The sequence below is a fragment of the Geotrypetes seraphini genome, chromosome 12, assembly GCF_902459505.1.
Source record: "Geotrypetes seraphini chromosome 12, aGeoSer1.1, whole genome shotgun sequence".
Lineage (NCBI taxonomy): Eukaryota > Metazoa > Chordata > Amphibia > Gymnophiona > Dermophiidae > Geotrypetes > Geotrypetes seraphini.
The window spans coordinates 48,672,530-48,695,119 of record NC_047095.1 but is presented as its reverse complement, the minus strand read 5'-3'; the positions used below and the strand labels follow the sequence as shown (position 1 = coordinate 48,695,119).

The 22,590-nt window shown below is 45.7% G+C and overlaps 1 long non-coding RNA gene across 1 annotated transcript in view; it reads left to right on the top strand.

Annotated features, from left to right (window-relative positions):
• The window catches only part of LOC117346411, a 19,447-nt gene extending 57 nt beyond the window's left edge, over positions 1 to 19,390 (top strand). The window contains exons 1-3 of the long non-coding RNA XR_004536578.1: positions 1 to 113; positions 18,821 to 18,881; positions 19,250 to 19,390. The exon at positions 1 to 113 is cut by the window's left edge and continues 57 nt beyond it. This is a non-coding gene — a long non-coding RNA (uncharacterized LOC117346411). The remainder of the gene's footprint in view (positions 114 to 18,820; positions 18,882 to 19,249) is intronic.
• The last annotated feature ends 3,200 nt before the right edge of the window (positions 19,391 to 22,590 follow it).

The window sequence follows — 22,590 nt, the reverse complement described above, 5'->3', positions numbered from 1 at the left end:
GAGTTAATTTTTGGGTGATTCAGAACCAGAGGTTGGCAGATGAAATGACCTTAACGCGGTTAAGATAAAACAGATGACTCCCGCCAATTGCTTCTCACCAGTTTCTTCTCTGGGTGAGCACAAACCAGACTTTTATCAGGCAAATCATTGATGCATCTACTATGACTGTATCCAATGTGGTTAATTAGCATGAAGAGGCACTAACAGAGAGCTAGTGGGGTTTCCATTATCTGAGTGGACATCTTATTTACTTTAGTAAATGGGAAGGACAAGATGAAAGTGATCGAAAACTGATGAGTAGCTGTTTTTTTTCCGGTGCAAGCAGAAGCAAATTATGAAAATATTTAAGGGTTACTGTAGCATTGCCATAACCCACCACATCCAGCAGAGCAATATGCTAAATTCATTCTTTTAATTATAACTTGTAAATGCTTATTTTAGAGTGGATTAGTAAGCACCAAATCTGCAATAGTTTGCTAAGCATTTTTCTAAGACTTTGCCTTATACAGAAGTATACTTTGTGGAAAATCAGAGCTGTTAAAAATGTAGTTTATCCAAACCATGTTTGTATCCTACACAATTTAAAAACTCTTAAGTTATATTAGACTTGATGTGGTATGGTATGAGCCTTAGGTCCCACCTGGGGGCGCCTGAGACACATGGTCGGGTTTGGCCCATGTGCCTCAGGCCGCGCCCCCAGGTGGGACCTAAGGCTCCAGGGCCTATTCTGATTGGCCCACGCGCCTTAGGCCCCACCAGTAGGCGGAGCTTTAGGACGGATGGGCCAATCCGGCCTCATTCCTTCGTTGGCTGCCTGCCGGACAGGCGGGTTTGGCTCCCGTCTGTCCGGCCAACTTCCAAAGGTACGGGGAATGGGGGTGGGGGGGTCGTGGGGGTCGGCCAGGGGGGTCGCGGGTCGGCTGGGGGACGGGCGGAGGTTCTTGGGGGGGGGGGGGCGGTCGTTGGGGGGAGGGGGTTTGCGTCGAGGGCAGGAGGGCCTGGGATCCCTCCTGCCCGTAATGTAGTGCGGGGTGGGGTTAGGGGGGTCGCCGTGGCCAGGAGGGTTTGGGCTCCCTTCTGGCCCAACTACACAAAGGTACGGGGAAGGCGGGTGGGGGTGTCGTGGGGGTCGGCCAGGGGGGTCGCGGGTCGGCTGGGGGACGGGCGGAGGTTCTTGGGGGGGGCGGTCGTTGGGGGGAGGGGGTTTGCGTCGAGGGCAGGAGGGCCTGGGATCCCTCCTGCCCGTAATGTAGTGCGGGGTGGGGTTAGGGGGTCGCCGTGGCCAGGAGGGTTTGGGCTCCCTCCTGGCCCGATATTGTTGGGGAGTCGGCGGTCCTTCGGGGTGAGGGTGCGAGTGGTCCTGCCGGGGGGGGGGATGTATCGGACGTCGGGGGGGGGCATCAGGCTTTCAGGATGGGGACAGACCTTCAAGGGGGGACAGGACTTCAAGGGGGGACAGTGCACGGAAAGTCAGGGGGGGTGAACGGAGAGTCAGGACAGCGCACGGAAAGTCAGGGCAGTGCACGGAAGTCATGGGGGGTGAACGGAGAGTCGGGACAGCGCACGGAAAGTCAGGGCGGGCGAAAGGAGCGTCGGGCATCATGCGCGTTATATGCCTGAGCGCGGTATAGAAAAGTTTTGGTACATATCATCGTGATTTCTGCGCGCTATACCCCTGTGCGCGTTTTACACAGGTGCGCGTTATATCCGCGAAAATACGGTATATAGATGCAATAAAAACTGCCAATGGGCCTCATACTGATTTGAACGTCTTATTATTCCCTAACAATTCTGCATTCATTTTTTCATATTTGTAAATTGAGCATAAGCTTGCCCACCAGAAAGGGAAGTTGAGACGATCAGCGCTCTTTCAATTTTGCGTTATCTGAATAGCTATCCCTGTCATGATCAAGCCAAGTCGACATTTATACCTATCCAATGGGGGCTTGACATGCAATAAGGTGCCACATATAACCAACTCATATGTCAGAGGAAATGATGAATCAAGTATTTCATTAATCTGTCCCCAAATCGACTTCCAGAAGCTGAGTATCAAAGGACAAAAGAAAAGCAGATGATCCAGTGTTCCAATATCTACATGACAATGCCAGCATCTATTAGATTTAGAACTGTCTAATTTTTGTAAACACACAGGGGTCCAGAAACTTCTATGTAGCAGAAACAGCCAAGTTTGTCTCATAGATGCTGACATTGTACAACTCATCCTCCAAGTCCAAATTTGTGGCCATTGAGTTGCAGAAATATGCTGCTTAATCTCAATGCTCCAAATGTCCTTTAGACTTGTCTTTGGTTTTTTATTCAATAGGTCAGATATTAATTTGTACCACCGGGAGGCCTGATGCCCTAGTGAATCTGTCTGAAAGCTATAGTAATTTTTAAAATTTCACCATTCAGGGAACCCTTTCTGAATGGCTTGCTTCAGCTGCAACCATTTATAAATTTGAGACTTTGCTATGCCAAAAGACTGTTGCAGTTGTGAAAAATCAAGCATTTTTCCATGAGATATAACTTCATCTAATGTACATATACCTGCTTGCATCCAATGCTTCCAGGCAATCTTCGTCCCGCCAATTTGAATCTTGGAGTTTACCCATAAAGATTTACATGTGGATTTCTCTACTTGAATTTCAGTCAAATTATTAATACATTTTAAAGATTTCCATGTATCAAATAAAATATTAATGTCCTTCACATAATTAGGTAACTTGATACTCAACACATGGGGCGATCTCAATGGGGACATAACCAATCAGTATGCTTTCCTCTTTCCATACAAAAGGGAATGAGTCAAAAAGTCCTTGTGGACAATGTACATTTAGTGGAAGAACTTCCGATTTATTCCAATTTATTTTATAACCAGAGAATTTTCCAAATCTGTCAATTAAATCCAATAAATATGGAATGGTGGATTCAGGGTTTCTAAGATGAAGCAAAATATCATCTGCTTATGCAAAGACTTTATATTCCCGACCTGCATAAGGAATACCCTGTAAGGCTTTCAGTTCCGGTTTGGCCTTTGTAGAGAGAGATTGAGGTTTGGAATGCTCCCAATGGTGTGAGGCTTATATATATTGTATAATGAATGAAAAGAATACAGAATCTAATTGAATCTTGGAACTATTGAGCCCCTGACAATGCTGACGGGCGAAACACAGACTTGTGTTGGGCATAGTGGTTTAGTTGTGGAGAGAAAGGATGCATGGAGTATGAAGTAACAGTTTAATGGACAAACAAACAGAGGAAAAAGAAAAGTATTTGAAGATATTGAAATTCAACATATGGGCAATGATACAAGTTTGATATGAACTTTTATTGGATGGGAAGGGTTCATATATATTTATTAGATATATTTATGTAATTAATTAATGGTGCCATTGTGGTTTACATGAAATTTTTGGTGGTTGTGGGTAAAATTATATGTAAGAAATACATTTTAAATGGTTTAATTAGTGATTATAAGAGTTATAATTGTAAGTTAGCTCTCTATGGTGTATCAATTGATGTTTTAATGAATATGCATGAGCAGTGGCGTACCTAGGGTATGTGGCACCCGGGGCCCATCATTTTTTGACACCCCCCCATGCAAAAAAATATTTTTTGTAATGACCATGAAACGGAATAAATGGTCAGAATAGAAACAGGCAGTGAAAATTTTCTTATATTCCAAACATAACATAACATAAATTATGTCTGAATTGTCATGACATCAGAAGTACATATGGAGTAGTTGCAGGTGATGCTTGGGACAGTTCTGATTGTGTTAGTTCGGTTTTATGTGTTTTTTTAATAGAAGGGTTTTTATTTCTTTTTGAAGGTTTTGCAGTCTGTGGTCGATGTCAATTGGTTGTAGAGTTGGGGGTCGAGTGTTGCAGCTCGAATGGCTAGGAGGTTGTCGAACAGTTTTTTTCTTTTGACGTTTTTGGTTGGAGGGTGTGTGAATGGTGCGTGAGTTCTCCTATGTCTGTTTGAAGTGGATTGAATTATTTAGTTGAAGAAATTAGTTACCTCCTCATCCCACACACATTCATTCTCTTCCATTTTTGTTCCCATTGTAAAAAACACTGATAAGTTCCCAGAAAAAAAATACATTAAAATAAGAAGTGAAAACAAAGGCCCCTACAGATGAGAACATAACATAAGAATAGCCTAACTGGGTCAGACCAATGGTCCATCATGCCCAGTAGCCCATTCTCATGGTAGTCAATCCAGGACACTAATACCTGGTCAAAACCCAAAGAGTAGCAACATTCCATGCTACCGATCCAGGGCAAGCAGACACTTCCCCCATGTTTTAATAACAGATTATGGACTTTTCCTCCAGGAATTTGTCCAAATCTTTCTTAAAACCAGCTACACTATCTGCTTTTACCATAACTTCTGGCCACTTCATTTTTAAGTTTAGATCTTTTATTTCAAACAGAGACCTTGCTAGATGTCAAATACAGCACAAGGTAACTTCACATGGACATAGCTGTGCAGGAAATGTGAATCTCCTCATACACCCACCATATAGTGCAAAAATGTGCAAAGGTCTGTTTTTTTCTTTCGATCACTACATAGCCTAATGCCACACAAGCAGCACTGTTACAAACATATTCTGTAGGTCAATGCTAAGGATAACAAAGTTTCCTTCCTTGGACCAGAAGGAGATACTGATAAACCACTGGAAGAGATCCCAAAACAACACCCAAAGACCCACTCAGTGTGTGAACCAGTTGAGTGGAGTGGACTAACTGGGGGGTGGAAATGGGCCCGGAGTTTGCTCAGCAGAATTTCCCAGACCACCTCTTCCTCTCAACACATTGACACGCTGCCACCACCACCACTAGGAACACCTCACTGGGTAGGCCAGCTATGCTATAAACTTTATAAAACACATTATTATATTTTCTTATAAAGCACATATTTTAACTGAACTCTCTGACATCCTCAGCCTTTCCATTCACAAAAATAGAAGGAAGAAAAGTTCCCATTTCCTGCTGTCTCATGTCCCCGGCATATACAATATTTTTTTTCTGCAGACCCTTCAAAAGTCTGACCAAATCCTCGTTTGACTTGCATTATAAAGTACTGAGGATGCCATCTCTCCCCAATCCCAGGTCCTAAAGTCTAAGACAGTAGCACAAACTAATGCTGCCAGATTCAGGAAAAAAAATTTCGATTCGATTCAGCCTATTGAATTGGTTTTTCAATTCGATTTTCCTGCCCAGTTGGGTGATTTTTTTCAAAACTCCTGGTGGGTTTTATAGCTTTTTCACCCCCTTTGGCTTCTCCTAACCACACTGGCACTGTGGTGTAAATAAAATAAAGAAACAAAAAGGACTTTTCCTCTCTCTGTTAAATCCTAGCTCACGTTTGCAGTCCAACACCAGCTCTGGCAGGATACACATTTCAAATCTGACATATTATAATCACAAAACAGAAAATAAAATTAATTTTTCTACCTTTTGTTGTCTGGTTATATTTCAAATCTTGTTGGTCCAAGGCTCTGGTTTTCTTCTGATAACTTACTTGCCAGGGTCTCCTTCTTTCTTCTTTCTGCGTGCTAACCATCCATCTGCCAACTCTGTCCTCCCTTTCCATTTCCCTTTCCTCCCCAGGAAGTCTGATATCTTTCCTTTTTTTCATCTCCCTCCACAGATCCACCTTTTCTTAACTACCCTTTCATCCGGCATCTCTCCCTCCTTCCCCACCACCCCAGAGTCCACCATCTCTCCCTTTCTTTTCCCAATTACCCTCCTATCCAGTATCTCTATCCCTCCTCCACACCATCCCTTGTGTCCAATTTCTCTCCCTTTCTGTTCCTTCCCTCCCTAAATCCCATGGTCCATCATCTCTCTCCCTCTCCTCTATTTTCAGACCCATTATTTCTTCCTCCCCCCCAAAGTTTGGCATATGCACGTCTCTTTGAACACCCCTTCCCTCCGTGTACTTCTAAACCAGGGTCCCCCCAAAGGCCTGTCCCCCCCTTAAAGGTCTGCCTGGCCTCCCTTGAAGGCCTGCACCCCCCTTGAAGGCCTGTCCCATCCCCTTGTAGGCCTGTCCCCCCCTTGAAGGCCTGTCCCTCCCCCTTGTAGGCCTGTCCCCCCTTGAAGGCCTGCCTGCCTGTCCCCCCCTTGAAGGCCTGTCCCCCCCCTTGAAGGTCTGCACCCCCCCGAAGGCCTGTCCCCCCCTTGAAGGCCTGTCCCACCCCCTTGTAGGCCTGCCTGCCTGTCCCCCCTTGAAGGCCTGTCCCCCCCTTGAAGGCCTGCACCCCTTGAAGGTCTGCACCCCCCCGAAGGCCTGCACCCCCCGAAGGCCTGTCCCCCCCATTGAAGGCCTGCACCCCCTTGAAGGTCTGTACCCCCCCTGAAGGCCTACACCCCCCGAAGGCCTGTCCCCCCCTTGAAGGCCTGTCCCCCCCCTTGAAGGCCTGTCCCCCCCTTGAAGGCCTGTCCCCCCCCCTTGAAGGCCTGCAACCCCTTGAAGGTCTGCACCCCCCGAAGTCCTGCACCCCCCCGAAGGCCTGTCCTCCCCTTGAAGGCCTGTCCCACCCCTCTGCACCCCCCGAAGTCCTGCACCCCCCCGAAGGCCTGTCCTCTCCTTGAAGGCCTGTCCCACCCCCTTGTAGGCCTGTCCCACCCCCTTGTAGACCTGTCCCCCCCCTTGAAGGCCTGCCTGCCCCCCCTTGAAGGCCTGTCCCTCCCCCTTGAAGGTCTGCACACCCCCCCGAAGGCCTGTCCCCCCCCTTGAAGGCCTGCCTCCCCCCTTGAAGGCTTGCCTGTCCCCCCTTGAAGGCCTGCCTGCCTGCCTGTCACCCCCCTCCCCCTTGAAAGCCTGCCTGCCTGCCTGCCCGCCCGCCCCACCCCGAAGGACCGCTCGCCCCCCTGGCCTCCCCGCACCACCTCTGAAGCAGCACTACCTATGCTCCCGGCCTTGCCGTTCAGTCCCCCCCCCCACCACCCCCGAAGGACCGCTCGCCCCACTGACCTTCCAGCACCATCTATGAAGCAGCCGCAGCAGGATCGCGACGTCAGCTATCCCTGCGCTGCTTCCTGCACCGCGGTCTCGCCCTTCCTCTGACGTCAGAGGAGGGGCGGGACCGCGGCGCAGGAAGCAGCGCCCAAGTAGCTCAGGGATCGCTGACATCGCGATCCTGCTACGGGCTGCTTCACAGGTGGTACAGGAAGGTCAGTGGGGCGAGCGGTCCTTCGGGGGTGGGGGGGGACTGAACGGCAAGGCCGGGAGCACCCCCTCAGGACTGGCACCCGGGGCGGACCGCCCCTCCCGCCCCCCCTTGGTACGCCACTGTGCATGAGAGAGATTTGCATATAATGGAGGAGATGGCATGCATATATGTCTCATGCATATTCATTAGGGATATCCTGAAAACCCGACATGGCTGAGAGCCACTGGAATAGGCTGTGACTGAATCCAGCTTTTTGTGCACTAGAGATTGCCGCGGTAAATTCTTCTCCCTTGCGCTGCAACCAGGAGCATCCAGAGCCAGTATTGTACCCTATGAGACAGCCCTTACTCTGCCCACTTTGCTACAGCAACTGCAAGGGAGCAAATGGATAGGGAGTGATTTTGCTCCCCAGTCTCCCTTGTGATCTGTGCGGCTGCAAAACATGCATAGTCCTCTGGTTAGCCTTGACTGTAGTGCCCCACGAATACAGCAATCAAAATCCAGCCATAGTAAATCTTTTTGATTGGAGTGTGTGGCTCAGTGGTTAGAGCTGCACCCTCAGCACTCTGAGGTTGTAAGTTCAAATCCCACACTGCTCCTTGTGACCCTGGGCAAGTCACTTAATCCCCCATTGCCCCAGGAACATTAGATAGAGTGTGAGCCTACTGGGACAGACAGGGAAAATGCTTGAGTACCTGAATGTAAACCACTTAGGCTATGAGTGGTATATGAATACTTTAAATCAGGGGTGTCCAACCTGCGGCCCTGATAAGTATTTTGTGTGGCCCCGGTCGAGGGCAATGCAGTGTTTTCCTCTGATGCCCCTGGGTGTTTACCATCTTGCCGGCTCCCTCCTCTGTCTTGCTGCAGCGTTTGCGCGTTTGTGCGGCCCCAGAAACATTTTTTTCGGCCAATGCGGCCCAGGGAAGCCAAAAGGTTGGACACCCCTGCTTTAAATAATTTAAATTTAACAGTTTGGAGGGAGGAAGGATTTTAAACCCTCAGCAACTAATGCCAGTAGTTAGAGAGCTTAATCCTGCTCAAATTCAAACCCATTGAACATATAAGTGAAATATACAATAGATCTATATTTTTATTTGATATTATATTACATTTTCACTCAGGCAAAAATGTGATAATGTGTTAAAATTGTTCAAAAGTCCGTTTTCCCAGTCTGTCCTCACTTCCTTGCAGGCTAGAACTCAGAATCACTCGAGATTCAGCTTTGAAGAAATACATGCAGACCGTTGGGCCACCCAGTTCTTTGCACTGCGAACGGATCATTTAATTAATCTTTCAATAGAAACACAAATCTCCTGCATGCGCGTTGCTGGATCAGAGACTGTGGTCTATTATGTTTTGATTCTGTACCGTTGGTAAAGAACTTGTCAATTTCTGCTTCGAAGAGTAATGGACGATGTGGTCTCCTGTTTTCTCTCCACGGTTTCGGCCTCTAGTGCGATGAAATAATAATATATCACTAGACCTGACCTTTTGGCCTTCCTGAGTTATCTGTTTTAGAAAGACATGAAACCACTTTTTATACCCAACATTAATAGATACTTAGAGATTATGGATCAATACTGAACAAGTTTGCTGGTTGTAGTTAATGGGTGCCACAGGGCCACTCTGACACTGACCTCTGACATGTGTGGGGAAGCTGACAAGAAATCCATATCGAAACTTTGAAAAAGGAACAACATTCTGTCTGTTTTCAAACTTATTTGAAAGCCTGCCTCTACCAAAATGATCGATTTTCTAAGGGCCTGAAATCTCACCAAGCTTTTGCTTTAACCTCAGTTCGTTTTTTGGAATCTTTCATGTTTGACAAATGCAACACTAGCAGTTGGCATTCGGCTTGCTTTCAAAGAACTTTCAGAGGCAAGAGATCTTTTTTCTACCTTTGCCATTCTTTGGAACAGAGGAGACTTTTAAAGGATACTTGCTTCCAAGTCAATGTAAAATCGATGTATGGTCACCTCAGTATATATTGCTGCCACTCATAATTCTTTTTGGATAACTTAGAGCAGATTAAAAAGAAAACCTCCCAGTAAATAAATATTTTGCACGCCATACTCTTTCATTGGAGGTTTGTACAAAATACAACTAGGAAGAAGGGAAGAGTCTTGAGAAACCAAACACTAACTCCCCTAAATGCTATAAAGCAGTGGTCTCAAACTCAAACCCTTTGCGGGGCCACATTTTGAATTTGTAGGTACATGGAGGGCCGCAGAAAAAATAGTTAATGTCTTATTAAAGAAATGACAATTTTGCATGAGGTTAAACTCCTTATAGTTTATAAAACTTTCCTTTAACAGTTAAAAGGAAAGATATATAAACTATAAACAGTTTTACCTCATGCAAAATTGTTATTTCTTTAATAAGACATTAACTATTTTTTCTGCGGCCCTCCAAGTGCTCTATTTTTTCTGCAGCCCTCACATTTAAAGTTTAATATCTTTTCTTTCTCAAAACTGGCACATTTCAATCACTAAATTGAAAATAAAATCATTTTCCTACCTTTGTTTGGTAATTTCATCAGTCTCTGACTATGCATCCAATATTTCTTCTCTTCTTTCAGCCTCCTGTATGCTTCCTCTCCTCCAGACCTCATTCCCTCCCCCGACTTTTTCTTTCTTTTTTTATGTCTGTCTTTCTTTGATTCCGTGTCCCATTTTTTGCTTTGTTTCTGGCTCCCTGTCCCCCCTTCTTTCTTTCTTTCTTCCTTCCTTCCTGCCCTCCTCCACGCCACCGCCGCTGGGGAATAGGCTGCTGCCGCTGCCGCCATCGGGAACAGGCCGAGATCTCCCTCTTTCTCTTCTCCACGGGGCCGACCAACTCTCGCTGCCCGACGTTAATTCTAACATCGAAAAGGACGTTCCGGGCAGCCAGGCAGCGATTGGCTAGCTAGAACGTCCTCTCGATGTCAGAATTGACGTCGGGCAGCGAGAGTTGGTCGGCCCCGGTGAGAAGCAGGGAGATCAAATAACACGGTGCCGGCCTGAGAAGGGAAGGGAAGCAGGTTGGGCACCACTGCTCTAGACGAGCCGCACTCTAGGGAGAACAGTGGTCCGCCCCCCCCCCCTTGGTACGCCACTGGAGCAGCAGCGTGTCTGGCCAGCTCTTCCGTGGATAGCGCAAAGAGCCGCCAACCCACGGCTTTGAACGGAATGAGCCAGCCAGACACGCTGCTGCTCCAAAAGGAAGATAATGATCCAGTCCAGACCGCTGGCCGCAAATAAAATCTGGAGAGCCACATGCGGCCTGTGGGCCGCGTGTTTGAGACCGTTGCTATAAAGCAAAAGAGCAAGACAGCACCAGGAAGATGGCTCTTTAACAATCACATGCGCTCTGAATCACAAAATCGCTGCTTGGCTGACCCGGACCTTCTCTTCAACGTCAGAATTGATGTCAGGGGAAGGCTTGTGGGCTGGTGGCGTGCAATCGCTGCACTTGCCTGGCCCTTCCCTTCCCAGAGTTGCGGCGGGGATAATTAAATGGAGCTGGTGGGTGGTGGGGGGCGACGGTGGACCAGGGGGGGAGGAGGAATTGGCAGGGGGTCGGCTTGGGTCATCTTCGGGGGAGGGAGGAAGGGGGTGGGACAAAGGCTGGAAGACAGCGAGAGGGAGGGGGCACCAACTCGGGACATAGAAGTGAGGAAGGGGGAATTAACTCGGGACATAGGAAGGAGGGTGGGAATACAAAGGGACAATTGTTGGGCCTGAGTGTGTGAGTGAGAGGGAAAAAGATGGTGCACATGAGGGAAAAGGAAGAGGAAAATTGGGCCTAGAGAAGAGTGAGGTAGAGGTGCATGGGGAACAGAAGGATGAGAGGGAGAAATGTTGGATATGGTGATGGAGAGGGAACAGAGGGACTGATTGAAGGGGATGCAAGGGGGAGGAATGTTGGGCATAGTGATAGAGCAGGGGTAGGGAACTCTGGTCCTTGAGAGTCATATTCCAGTCAGGTATTCAGGATTTCCCCAATGAATATGCATTTCTCATGCACATTCATTGGGGAAATCCTGAAAACCCGATTGGAATACGGCTCTCGAGGACCAGAGTTCCCTACCCCTGTATAGAGGGAGAGATGTGGCATGGTGCTGCAGAGGAGTGATAGAAGGAGAAATGGGCATGGGGCTGTTGGACAGTGGTGAAAAATGATCTGGGGGATGAGAAAGGAAAAAAAGTTGGACTCATGGAGGGACAGAGAGAGATGTTGGTTGGGGAATGGAATGAGGTCTGGAGGCAAGGAAGAAAGAAAGAAAGAAATGCAACCAGAGACTCATGAAATCACCAGACAACAAGGGTAGGAAAAATGGTTTTATTTTCAATATAGGCCCTCTTCTATCAAACTGCGATAGCAGTTTTTAGTGCGGGGAGCCGTGTTGAATGGCCCGCACTGCTCCCGGCGCTCATTGAGTTCCTATGAGCGTTGGGAGCAGCACGGGCCATTCAGCGCGGCTCCCCACACTAAAAATTGCTATCGCAGTTTGATAGAAGAGAGCCTTAGTAATCAAAATGTGTTAGTTTTGAGAATTTATATCTGCTGTCTATATTCTGCACTATATTTGTCTATTTTTCTATAGTAGTTACTGAGGTGACATTACATATTTTAAAGTCACCTGCCTAGATCTCTTTGAAACCCCCCTGAATATAAATGATAATTAACATTTTCTCTGCGTACAGTGTGTTTTTGTGTTTTTATAATTTTGTGGTTACCATTATCTAATATAATAAAACCCTAGCCGCGCATGTGCACTCTTACCGGTGTGTTCCCTGATCCGTATGTCCGTGGCCGGCAAGAATGCGTATGCGAGCTTACAACGGCCCCGCATTCACGGTCTCGCTGGCTCCCTTAATAAAGTTTTTCGCGGTGGTGGCTCGCCGACAAAAAAGACTCCAGCCACTTTGCCGGCTCCCCATTCACTCCGTAAATAATTTCTTCGCGGTCTGACCTTCCCATCCCTTCCCGACATCTGACAGGCTCACTTAGTCCTTTGCCGCCCCCCCTTCCCTTCCCGCGGTCCTGACTCCAAACCTGCCGATTCCAGCAGTGTCTGCAGCACTCTACACATGCTGCTTCGAGGCCTTCTACTGCCCTGATTTGCTCTGCCATGTCTCTGATGATGTCATCGGGGACGTGCCAGAGTAAATCAGGGCAATAGAAGGCCCCGAAGCAGCGTGTGTAGAGTGCTGCAGACGCTGCTGGAATCAGCAGGTTTGTCGGGACCGTGGGAAGGGAAAGGGGGTGCGGTAAGGGACTAAGGGAGCTGGCCAGAGCGCAGGAAGGGAAAGGGGGGTAGGGTAAACGCTGCTGCTGCACAGGGAAGTGGTGTGGGGGAGAGGGAAATGGAGGGGGAGGGAATGCTGCTGCTGTGGCTGCTCCACAGGGAAGTGGGGGGGGGATCGAAATACTGCTGCACAGGGAAGTAGGGTGGGGGAAATGCTGCTGCATAGGGAAATGGAGGGGGACGGAATGCTGTTGTGGCTGCTGCACAGGGAAGTGGGGGGAGAGAAATGAAGACAGACAGCGGGAGGAAGGGAGACAGAAAGAAAAGAAAAAAGACACGGGCAGGGAGAGACACAGAAAGACAGACAGACAAAGGGGGCCAGGGAGAGAGACAGACAGAAAGAAAGACAGCGGGAGGGAGAGAGAGACAGAAATAAAGACAGACAGACATATATTCTAACACCCGTTAATGTAACGGGCTAAAATACTAGTGTATTAATAAGATTATATTGTGTGTATATGAAAAATGGATGGAAGAAATTGCATTACAATTAGTACTATTATTATGGGGGTGGAGTCAGGAGCAGGGTTTGGGCGGGTCTGGAGCGTAGCTTGGGCGGGGGTACTCGGTTGGTATGTGTTAGGCTAGGGGGTACTTGGCTTGAAAAGGTTGAGAAACACTGTGCTGACCCAGTATTGCTATTCTTATGCGCTGTGCAGGGTTTTGTGTTACTTCTTGATGTAATTCTTCGGCACTGAAGGGGAGTTTTCTGTAGCAGTTACTGAGGTTACATTGCATGTGCCTTGACCTCTCTGAAAAAAGCAGAATATAAATGATAGTTAATTAACGTTTTCTCTGCATACAGTGCTTTGTGTAGTTTAATTATGTGGTTACCATTATGTATTGTTAATAAGATACTGTGTGTATATGAAAAATGAATGGAAGAAATGGCATTACAATTAGTACTATTATTATGGGGCGGGGTCTAGGGTGGAGCTTTTGGGCCCCCTCAAACAAAAGAGCGTTCCACTGCCTATGTGTTTCATTATCTCAAAAAAATGACCAAATTGTAATCCCACCCAAAACATGCCCCCTTGAGATTTAGACAAACTGCATAGAAAAAGTCTTAAAAATGAGTTTCAAAAATAGCAGTTTGGACTTTTTTGCAAAAAAAAAAAAAGTCCATCTGCCACTTTTGTGCCATTTTTTTAACATTTTGCTGTTTCTAACATTAGCTCCATAGGTTATTATTTTAGAAGCCTTTTTCATGTTATACATGGTAAAAACAATTTTAGATTATTTTAAAGATAAGACTGTGAGCCCCACCAGGACAGTCAGGGAAAAATGCCCGAGTGCCTGAATAAATTCATGTACAGTCAACTCTGCTTAAGTGCAAGGCCTCCGGACCAGACCGCCACATGCGCTTAAGCGGAGTGTGCTCTTAATAGGAGTACCACTTTTTAATCAGGTGGTCGTTTAGCCAGTATTTGCAGCAACCTGGGGTGATGGTGGCAACAGCAAGCAGTGCCGAGAGGAAGGTGCTGGTGAGTGCTTGGTGCACTGGCGTAGGTTTCCCGTCTGCTTGCTGCCTAGGCCGGCTCGCGATGCTGTGACGTTCCGGGGAGGGGGGTGGGGGATAGTAAATGCAGAGGACCCGTGATTGCATGTAACCGGAGTGAATGTAATGTCATGAAAATCTTCTCGTCAAATTCAAGACCAAACTAAAAACATTCCTATTTCAAGATGCATATCATAACCTCTAATTACCTCCTTCCCCTAACCAGTAAAATCATCTCAACCGCTTTAACGAAGCGACCCTATCCCTGATGTCTTATCCCCCCTTCTCCCTTTCTTTTAAATTTCATTTTAATAATGTACTTATTGACCCTTCCTTCCCCTTATTAATCTCAAATTCATGTAAGTTCTTGTTTATCGTCTTTTAATGTTCACTCCCCCCTCATATATATATAATTATTATTTCACCTTTTATTTCATTTTTTTTTTTTTTTTAGCATTGATGGTCGGTATATTCAACACAATAAAACTTGAAACTTGAAACTTAACGTGAAAGAATAGAGGTGGGACCTATGACAGTGCGCATAAGCGGATTGTGTGCTTATGAGAAGTGCAAATATCCAGAGTGTACGTCCAGTGACTTTAATGTAAAAAAACAAACAAACCCCGGGACTGTGGTGGTAGGTTGCGGATAACCGGAGCGTGCGCTTATCCGACATGCACTTAGGTGGAGTTGACTGTAAACCGTTCTGAGCTCCGCTGGGAGAACGGTATAGAAAATTAAATTAATTAATTAAATGAGTGTGTCTAAACTGTCTGTATGAAGGAAGGCCTGTTGTTGGTGACTAAAGCATGCACATATACAGGTGGGTCTGTATTTCCGTCCCCTGGTAAAGAATGAGCAGAGAGATGAAGAAGTGTTTACAGAGATTATGGGAGCTGACAAATTGGGCAAGACTATAATAATGGGTGACTTTCAATTACGTAAACCTACCACTTATTCTAAAGAGACTAGAGTGTGTTTATTCAAAAATTTAATATCTGTAATATACACACTCAACTCTATCTAGATACTGACCCCAGAATTTACTCCTCTACAAGCCAGTAATCCCATAACCAACTAGACCCCCCCCTCCCCGAAAAATAAAAGAAGTGAAGAAAAAGACCTCAGTTAAGCTTCATGGGTAGCACAAAATGTTGCTACTATTTAGATTTTTGCCAGGTACTTGTGTCCTGGATGGACCACTATGGAAACAGGATTCTGGGCTAGATGGTCATTTCTCTGACCCAGTATGGCTATTCCTATGTTCTTATGTGCATACATTCACACATATGTCCCAACAGGTAAACACTGAGATTTACATTTGCTTATACTTGCTAGATAGTGGATGCTGTGGGTGGGCAGACTTCATGGGCCATATGGCCTTTATCTGCCATCGTGCTTCTATGTTTTTATATCCACATGCAAGTCAAAATAACTTATGACCTTAAAAATTTTTTTAAATATAACTTCTCAAATAAATAAATACATAAAAATGTGTGTATGTGAAAAGCTCAGACCCAACAATCAACCTCTAGTGATCAACACGGACCAGATTGTTAATGAGACCATCACAGCTGATCACCATCTCATACCACCGCATACGGACATAGAGAAGAACATAAGACTTGCCGCTGCTGGGTCAGACCAGTGGCACATCGTGCCCAGCAGTCCACTCCCGCGGCGGCCCCTAGGTCAAAGACCAGCACCCTAACTGAGTCTAGCCTTACCTGCGTATGTTCTGGTTCAGCAGGAACTTGTCTAACTTTGTCTTGAATCCCTGGAGCGTTCCAGTTTTCCACCACTCTCTGGGTGAAGAAGAACTTCCTTACGTTTGTACAGAATCTATCCCCTTTCAACTTATTTTAAGCAGTGGTGACGCTGGGACCCGTCCCACAACCGCTCCGGTCTTAAAACATTGTGTCCAAAATTCTAATGCTGTCTCATATTTCCCTCGAGACCCCCCCCCCCAGCTCGAGTTTCACAAATTGGAGCTTCTTCAGGAGGGGGCACTGGAAAAAACATAAAAAAACAAATAAACTAAAACAAAGACAAATCCCACAATGAGAACTAACTAAACTAACTATGAAACACAGTACCATAAATACACTTAACTTAATTCATACTGCTAATATAATTCTTAACCAGCTCACTCGTTCGAGGGTACTCCCACCCGAACTAACTGACAGCGTGGAAGAGAACAGCTTTACACAGGTGCAGGTCAGCCAAGCATAAATCCAAAACGCGCTGACATCAGAGGGAACCACTCCCCCTCGACGTGCGTCCGCAAAAACGAGGGAAACCATCATCATTAAAGATCTTTCCAAGACCGCCCACGTATGGGGCGGATCCAAAACAGAGACCAGACATGGTACAGCATACCATGGCGTGTTCACGCTAGCCCAGGGCGGGGCTAACAGAAAAACGCTGGAAATCTAAATGCCCATCCATGCAGCTAATATATCAACATTAAAACCACTCTATTTCATTGTTTAAGCCATCAGGAGCTAATGTATGCCATAAAAAAATACAAAATCTCTGCTCCTGTCTAAGCAAAAACTGGCTAACATCGCCTGATAAATCATAAGCTCGCCATAATACAGTGTATCTTAACTTGTCGATGTCATGGCCAACAGTACGCCAATGGGTTACAATCGGGGCCGTCTACCTCCTACAACAAATATTGCTCAAATGTTCCGCGATCCTAATTTTGATTACTCTTCTCGTGTGCCCTATATATATTTTACCACAAGGGCACACGATACAGTAAACAACTTCCTGCGAGGAGCAATCAGTTCCAGTTTTCAATATATGATGGAATGATTGGTGAGAAACTTTGCCATGGAGGGAAGATGTTATTTTTGTGAGCTTCTATACCACTGCTGATTCAGAGCGGTTTGCTTGAGCTTCAGTAAAGGTGTTACAATACTTGAGCTTCTGTGGAATGTTACAATACATGGGCTCTATACAGAATTACAGGGGTTTCTGTAGAGAGTTATTAATACTGGCATATTTATGCCATAATCAGTCATCTTACTTATTTCACTGGCACATCGATCATCCTAATTGTCAGGGGAGTAGCCAGAAAGATGAGGTAAGATGCCAGGAAAACATAAGGCAGTTTGCAAAATGGCAATCTCTCCACGTGTAAGAACTGGCACTTACATCGGTAGGTTACAATTTTACAACTGACACGTATTTATTTATTGGGATTTATTGACCGCGTTTTATGAAGAGATTCACCAAAGTGGCGTACAGTCAGGTTTTAAAATCAGGTACTCCAACTATTTTCCCTATTTCTCCTGGCAGGCTCACAATCTAACTGTGTTACCTGGGGTAGTGGAGGGTTAAGTGGCTTGCCCATGTTCAAAAGGATCGGTGCTGAGGCAGCAGCTCTAACCACTAGGCCACTCCTCCATATAGGTACTGGTGCCTAGATGTGTGATTAGAGAATGACAGGGGGACAGATTTTTCCCCGTCCCCGCGGGAACTCATTTTCCCGTCCCCGTGAGTTATTTTCTTGTCCCTGCCCCATTCCTGCAAACTCCATCCTCATCTGCCCAAGCCTCAAACACTTTAAAATCCTAAGTAGCAACATTCTAGAGCTCAGATTGTGATGTCATAATGCCTAATTCCATCAATGCCTAAGCTCCGTCCTCATCTGCACAAGCCTCAACCACTTTAAAATCCTAAGTAGCAACATTCTAGAGCTCAGATTGTGATGTCATAATGCCTCATTCCACCAATGCCTAAGCTCTGTCTTCATCTGCACAAGCCTCAAACACTTTCAAATCCTAAGTAGCAACATTCTAGAGCTCAGATTGTGATGTCATAATGCCTCATTCCACCAATGCCTAAGCTCCGTCCTCATCTGCACAAGCCTCAACACTTTAAAGCTTGAGAAAGTTTGATCATGTGAGCCATTTCTACTTGCAGCTCCACTGGTTTCCATTTGAAGCTTTAGTCATTTTTAAATTTGGTTGCATTTGTTTAAAAGCACTCTTTGGTCTATTACCAACATACCTATCTTCTCAATTGAAATTATACATGTCAATTAAGAATACAAGAAATTCCGTGATGTTTATATATCCTACCCCAGAAGCTTGCCGTTTCAAGAGGTTTTTTTGGAAAAGGCACTTGCTTTTCAAGCTGGAAAAATGAATTCTCAAATGAGCTCCTTGATTGCTCATTCACAGTCTTATTATGTACTTAGAAAGACGATGAAAACATACCTGTTTAAAGGTTTGTACGATAATTTTATTGTTGTACTCTCTGTTTTTGTACTTTCTCTGAAATGTAACAGTTCTCTTGATGTGAACCGCCCAGAACTATTGGTTGGGCAGTAGACCAAAAATAAAATTATTATTATTATTATTATTATTAAAATCATGTGTCCGAGGCACGTGTGGTTAAGACAGAGCTTACAGGAATGGAGCAGGGACAGAGACAAACTCATGGGGACGGGGGAATCGAGTTTCTGCGGGGACAGGGAAAAATTTGTCCCCGCAGTTAATACTAGACCCCTATATAAGCACCTAAACAGCACTATGTGATGTAATAACTCTGAATTGAATTACAGTAGAGGTGTACAGGGTTACTATGTTCTAACTCACAATGATATTCTCCTTGAGAAACATTAATGCCGTTCTATGGCACTTAGAAGAAAAGTTTCAGGGAGACGACAGAACCTTTCTCATAAGCCATTCCTGGCCGTAAACATCGCATTACTATGCCACATGTTGGCAACATTGCAGTGAGGTCTCAGTGGTTGTCCTGCTGCTAAGCACCATTGAAAACACATTTGTCCTAGCTGTTCATCTTCTTTTTCCCCTCTCCCCATCAGTGTAAGATGAATCACCACTGGATCCACGCTGACTCGGAGGTCTTGAGGAGGTCTTGAGGAGGTAACCTGCCTCCTATGGTTTAAACATTTTAATTAATTTTCATCGTAACGCACAAATGAGAGTTAATCACTGTGCTACTTTGCTTTCTCATTTCCTAAGTTTACTCTTTAAAACTTTTCTCGCTGAACTTTGATTGAATGTCATGCTTTTTTCAAAAGGCCTCACAAACCGCCTGAAGGCTTTTTTTTTTTTTTTTCCAAACTGGTATCTCAGACAACTACTGAAAACTATTTAGTGCTTGCTTTTAAAAGGAAGAAAGGGATGATCTGGTGTTTTATGTGCTGGATTTACTTTAGTGGCATATTAATTGCAAAATGATTTTTAAAATCTCATCTAGTAAAATCTTACTTTTTTTTCTTTTTTTGCAGATTATTGAATGCTAAAAAGATTTCTAGCTGCACCGTTCAGATGAAACCCTGCAATATTGTTTTTTTGCGCTGAATGATAGGTTAAAAATGTTTATTCTGATCCAATTATTGTTGAAGCAATGTAATAAAATCTTAAGTACACAGCTGCGTCTATTAATCGCCAATATTTTAATTTGTGATTTACTGTTCTAGGGCTGTTCATTATTTTAAATTATCTCAAGCAAAATGGAATCTTTACTTTTTTAATTAACTGTATTCAATAGAATATATAACAAGACTCTGCAATCAGATAAACACATGCTGACTCAAAGTTACATAAAGAATCAGGAAGCCTGATAAAAACAAGAAAACTGATTTCTTCCAGCAGTGTGCATTAGTTTGGAAACAAAATAAAAAAAATGCAATAAAACATTTGTGTTTCATAGCAAAACCAAATCAAATCAAACCAAACCACAATGAAATGTGATTTGTTTCATTTGATCGTGCACTATTTGCAAATTTAGGGCTTTTTTTTTTTTTTTTACAAAGCCGCGTTAGTGGCTACATTACGGCAAACACTCCGATGCCCACTAATTCCCTATGGATGTCGGAGCGATTACCAGAGCAGTAGCCACTAGTACAGCTTTGTAAAAGAGGGGGGGGGGGAGGAGGGGTTAGCCTGTTATGGGTAGAAAGAAGAGCTTCCCAGTTGTTGAGTTCAACATCTTCTCCAACTTGCCTGACTTACTACTTTTTGCACCATGCATTCCCTGCTAACTAGGATATATTATTAATAATAATAATAATTTTATTCTTATATACCACCGTACCGAAAAAGTTCTAGGCAGTTCACAACAAGGCGAGCTAATACATGGGATACAGATAAAATACAAACTGGCTACACAGTAAAGAGGCCCAGGAAGGTGCAAGAAGTACTCGTGCCAGGGTGCTCTTAAGAACATAAGAATTGTCATACTGGGACAGACTGAAGGTCCATCAAGCCTAGTATCCTGTTTCTAACAGTGGCCAATCCAGGAACCAAGTACCTAGCTAGATCCCAAGTAATAAAACAGATTTTATGCTGCTTATCCTAAGATTAAGCAATGGATTTCCCCCAAGCCCTCTCAATAATGACCTATGGACTTCCCTTTTAGGAATTTATTCAAATCATTTATAAATTGATTTCACCATTCTCTGGCAACGAATTCCAGAGTTTGATTACACGTTGAGTGAAGAAATCTTACACTGTAACTATGGCAAACCTAACTTGTAAACTGTATATCTAATATAATAAAGCCCTAAGCGCGTATGCGCACTCCCACCTGCATGCTCCCGTTTTCCGTTGCGCTGTAGTGACCTGCAGGTAGGAGTGTGCATGTGCGCAGCAGCGTGGAGCCTGTCAGCCGCAGTGGCTCTTGCCGTCTGAAGGATAACGGTAATTCCTGGCTCCCAGGCTTCTCCTCCTGTTCCGGCTGGGCCCGCGTAAAAAACCCAAACCCCCCCCCCCCCCTCCCCCCGAGCTCGCTTCAGGTCCGGCAAGGGCTGCGGGTCCTGAAACCTTCCGATTCAAGCAGCGTCTGCAGCACTCTACACACACTGCTTTGGGGCCTTCTAATGCCCTGATTTGCTGGGCAGTAGCAGGCTCCAAAGCAGCGTGTGTAGAGTGCTGCAGACGCTGCTGGAATCGGAAGGTTTGTCGGGACTGTGGGAAGGGAAGGGGGATAGGTGAAACGCTGCTGCTGCACAGGGAAGTGGTGTGGGGGGAGGGAAATGGAGGGGGAGGGAATACTGCTGTGGCTGCTGCACAGGGGTGGGAGAGAAATGCTGCTGCATAGGGGGCAGGGAGAGAGACAGATAGATAGAAAGAAAAGAAGAAAGACACAGGGGCAGGGAGAGACACAGAAAGACAGACAGACAAAGAGGACCAGGGAGAGAGACAGACAGCGGGAGGGAGAGAGAGACAGAAATAAAGACACACAGACATATATTTTAGCACCCGTTCATGTAACGGGCTAAAATACTAGTTATGTATATTGGTAATAGATCCCTAGTACGAGCTGAGTTAGGATAAAAACTTGGACTATAACTATGGCTAATTGTAACCTGTTAACTGTATATTATGTATGTTTAACCGCAGGAGAATGTGGTGCAGTGGTTAAAGCTACAGCCTCAGCTGCCCCAGGCACATTAGATAGATTGTGAGCCCACCGAGACAGATGGAGGAAAATGCTTGAGCACCTGTACGAACACTTCCCCCTCCATATTCGTGGGGGTTCGGGGCAGAGCCGGCCCACGAATATGAAAAAAAAACGTGAATAATATTTGGGCCGGTTCTGCCCCTAACCCCTGCTTCCCCCGGCTATTTTAAGCCCTGTAAGCCCCCATTAAGCCTTACCTGGTGGTCTAGCGGGTTTTCAGGCAGGAGTGATCTTCCCACGCTCCTGCCCCTTGCAGATTGCTCACAGGATATGACTCCCGTAGTCTCTCGAGCCATTTCCTGTGAGCGATCTGCATGGGGCAGGAGCGTGGGAAGATCGCTCCTGCCTGAAAACCCGCTAGACCACCAGGCAAGGCTTAAGGTGGGGCTTACAGGGCTTAAACTAGCCCAAAAAATGAAAGTAATTTCTTTTGTTTAAAACCGTGAATGAGCGAATCCGTAGATACGGAATTCATGAATACAGAGGGGGAAGTGTAAACCGTTTTGAGTGTGGTTGTGTAAGTACAAAAAGGCAGTATACAAATCCCTATCCCTTAACCCATTCTGAGCTCTTTGGGGAGAATGGGAGAGAAAACATATTAATAAATAAAATCACCCCTCACCATGCCAACTTTCTGGCAGGCACCTCAGGGTAGATGCCTACTGGAAGTCATAGGCGTCTATCGAGTTAGGCGCCTATCAGACAATTCATTTTTAGTTGGTTTTCAATTGGGTTTTTTTTACTGGCATTGTTTAGATATCAGCACTGAATAAGCCAATTTAAAAATTAAGCTAGGCACCTCGATCGGCTAGGTGTGCTGGTCAGTGGCACAGCAGGGATGAGGGCGCCCGGGATGGTGCTGTTCCTCCCCTGCCTCCCCCCCTCCCACCCACCCCCCACTGCGCACCACTCCTTCCCTTTCCCTGTACCTTTTTAAACTTCTCTGGCGTGAGCAGCAGGCCCACGATGGTGTCGGCTTGCCCTTTGACATCACTTCCTCCTAGGTGTGGGTCCCGGAAGTGACATCAGAGAGAGTGCCGATGCTGATGCGAGCAACAACCTCGCGCCAATAAAAAAAAGGTATGAGGGAAGGCAAGGGGGCGCGTGTGCATGGCAAGGAGAAGAGCAGGGGGTGGGGCAGAGAGGAGGAGGGGGCAATACCCT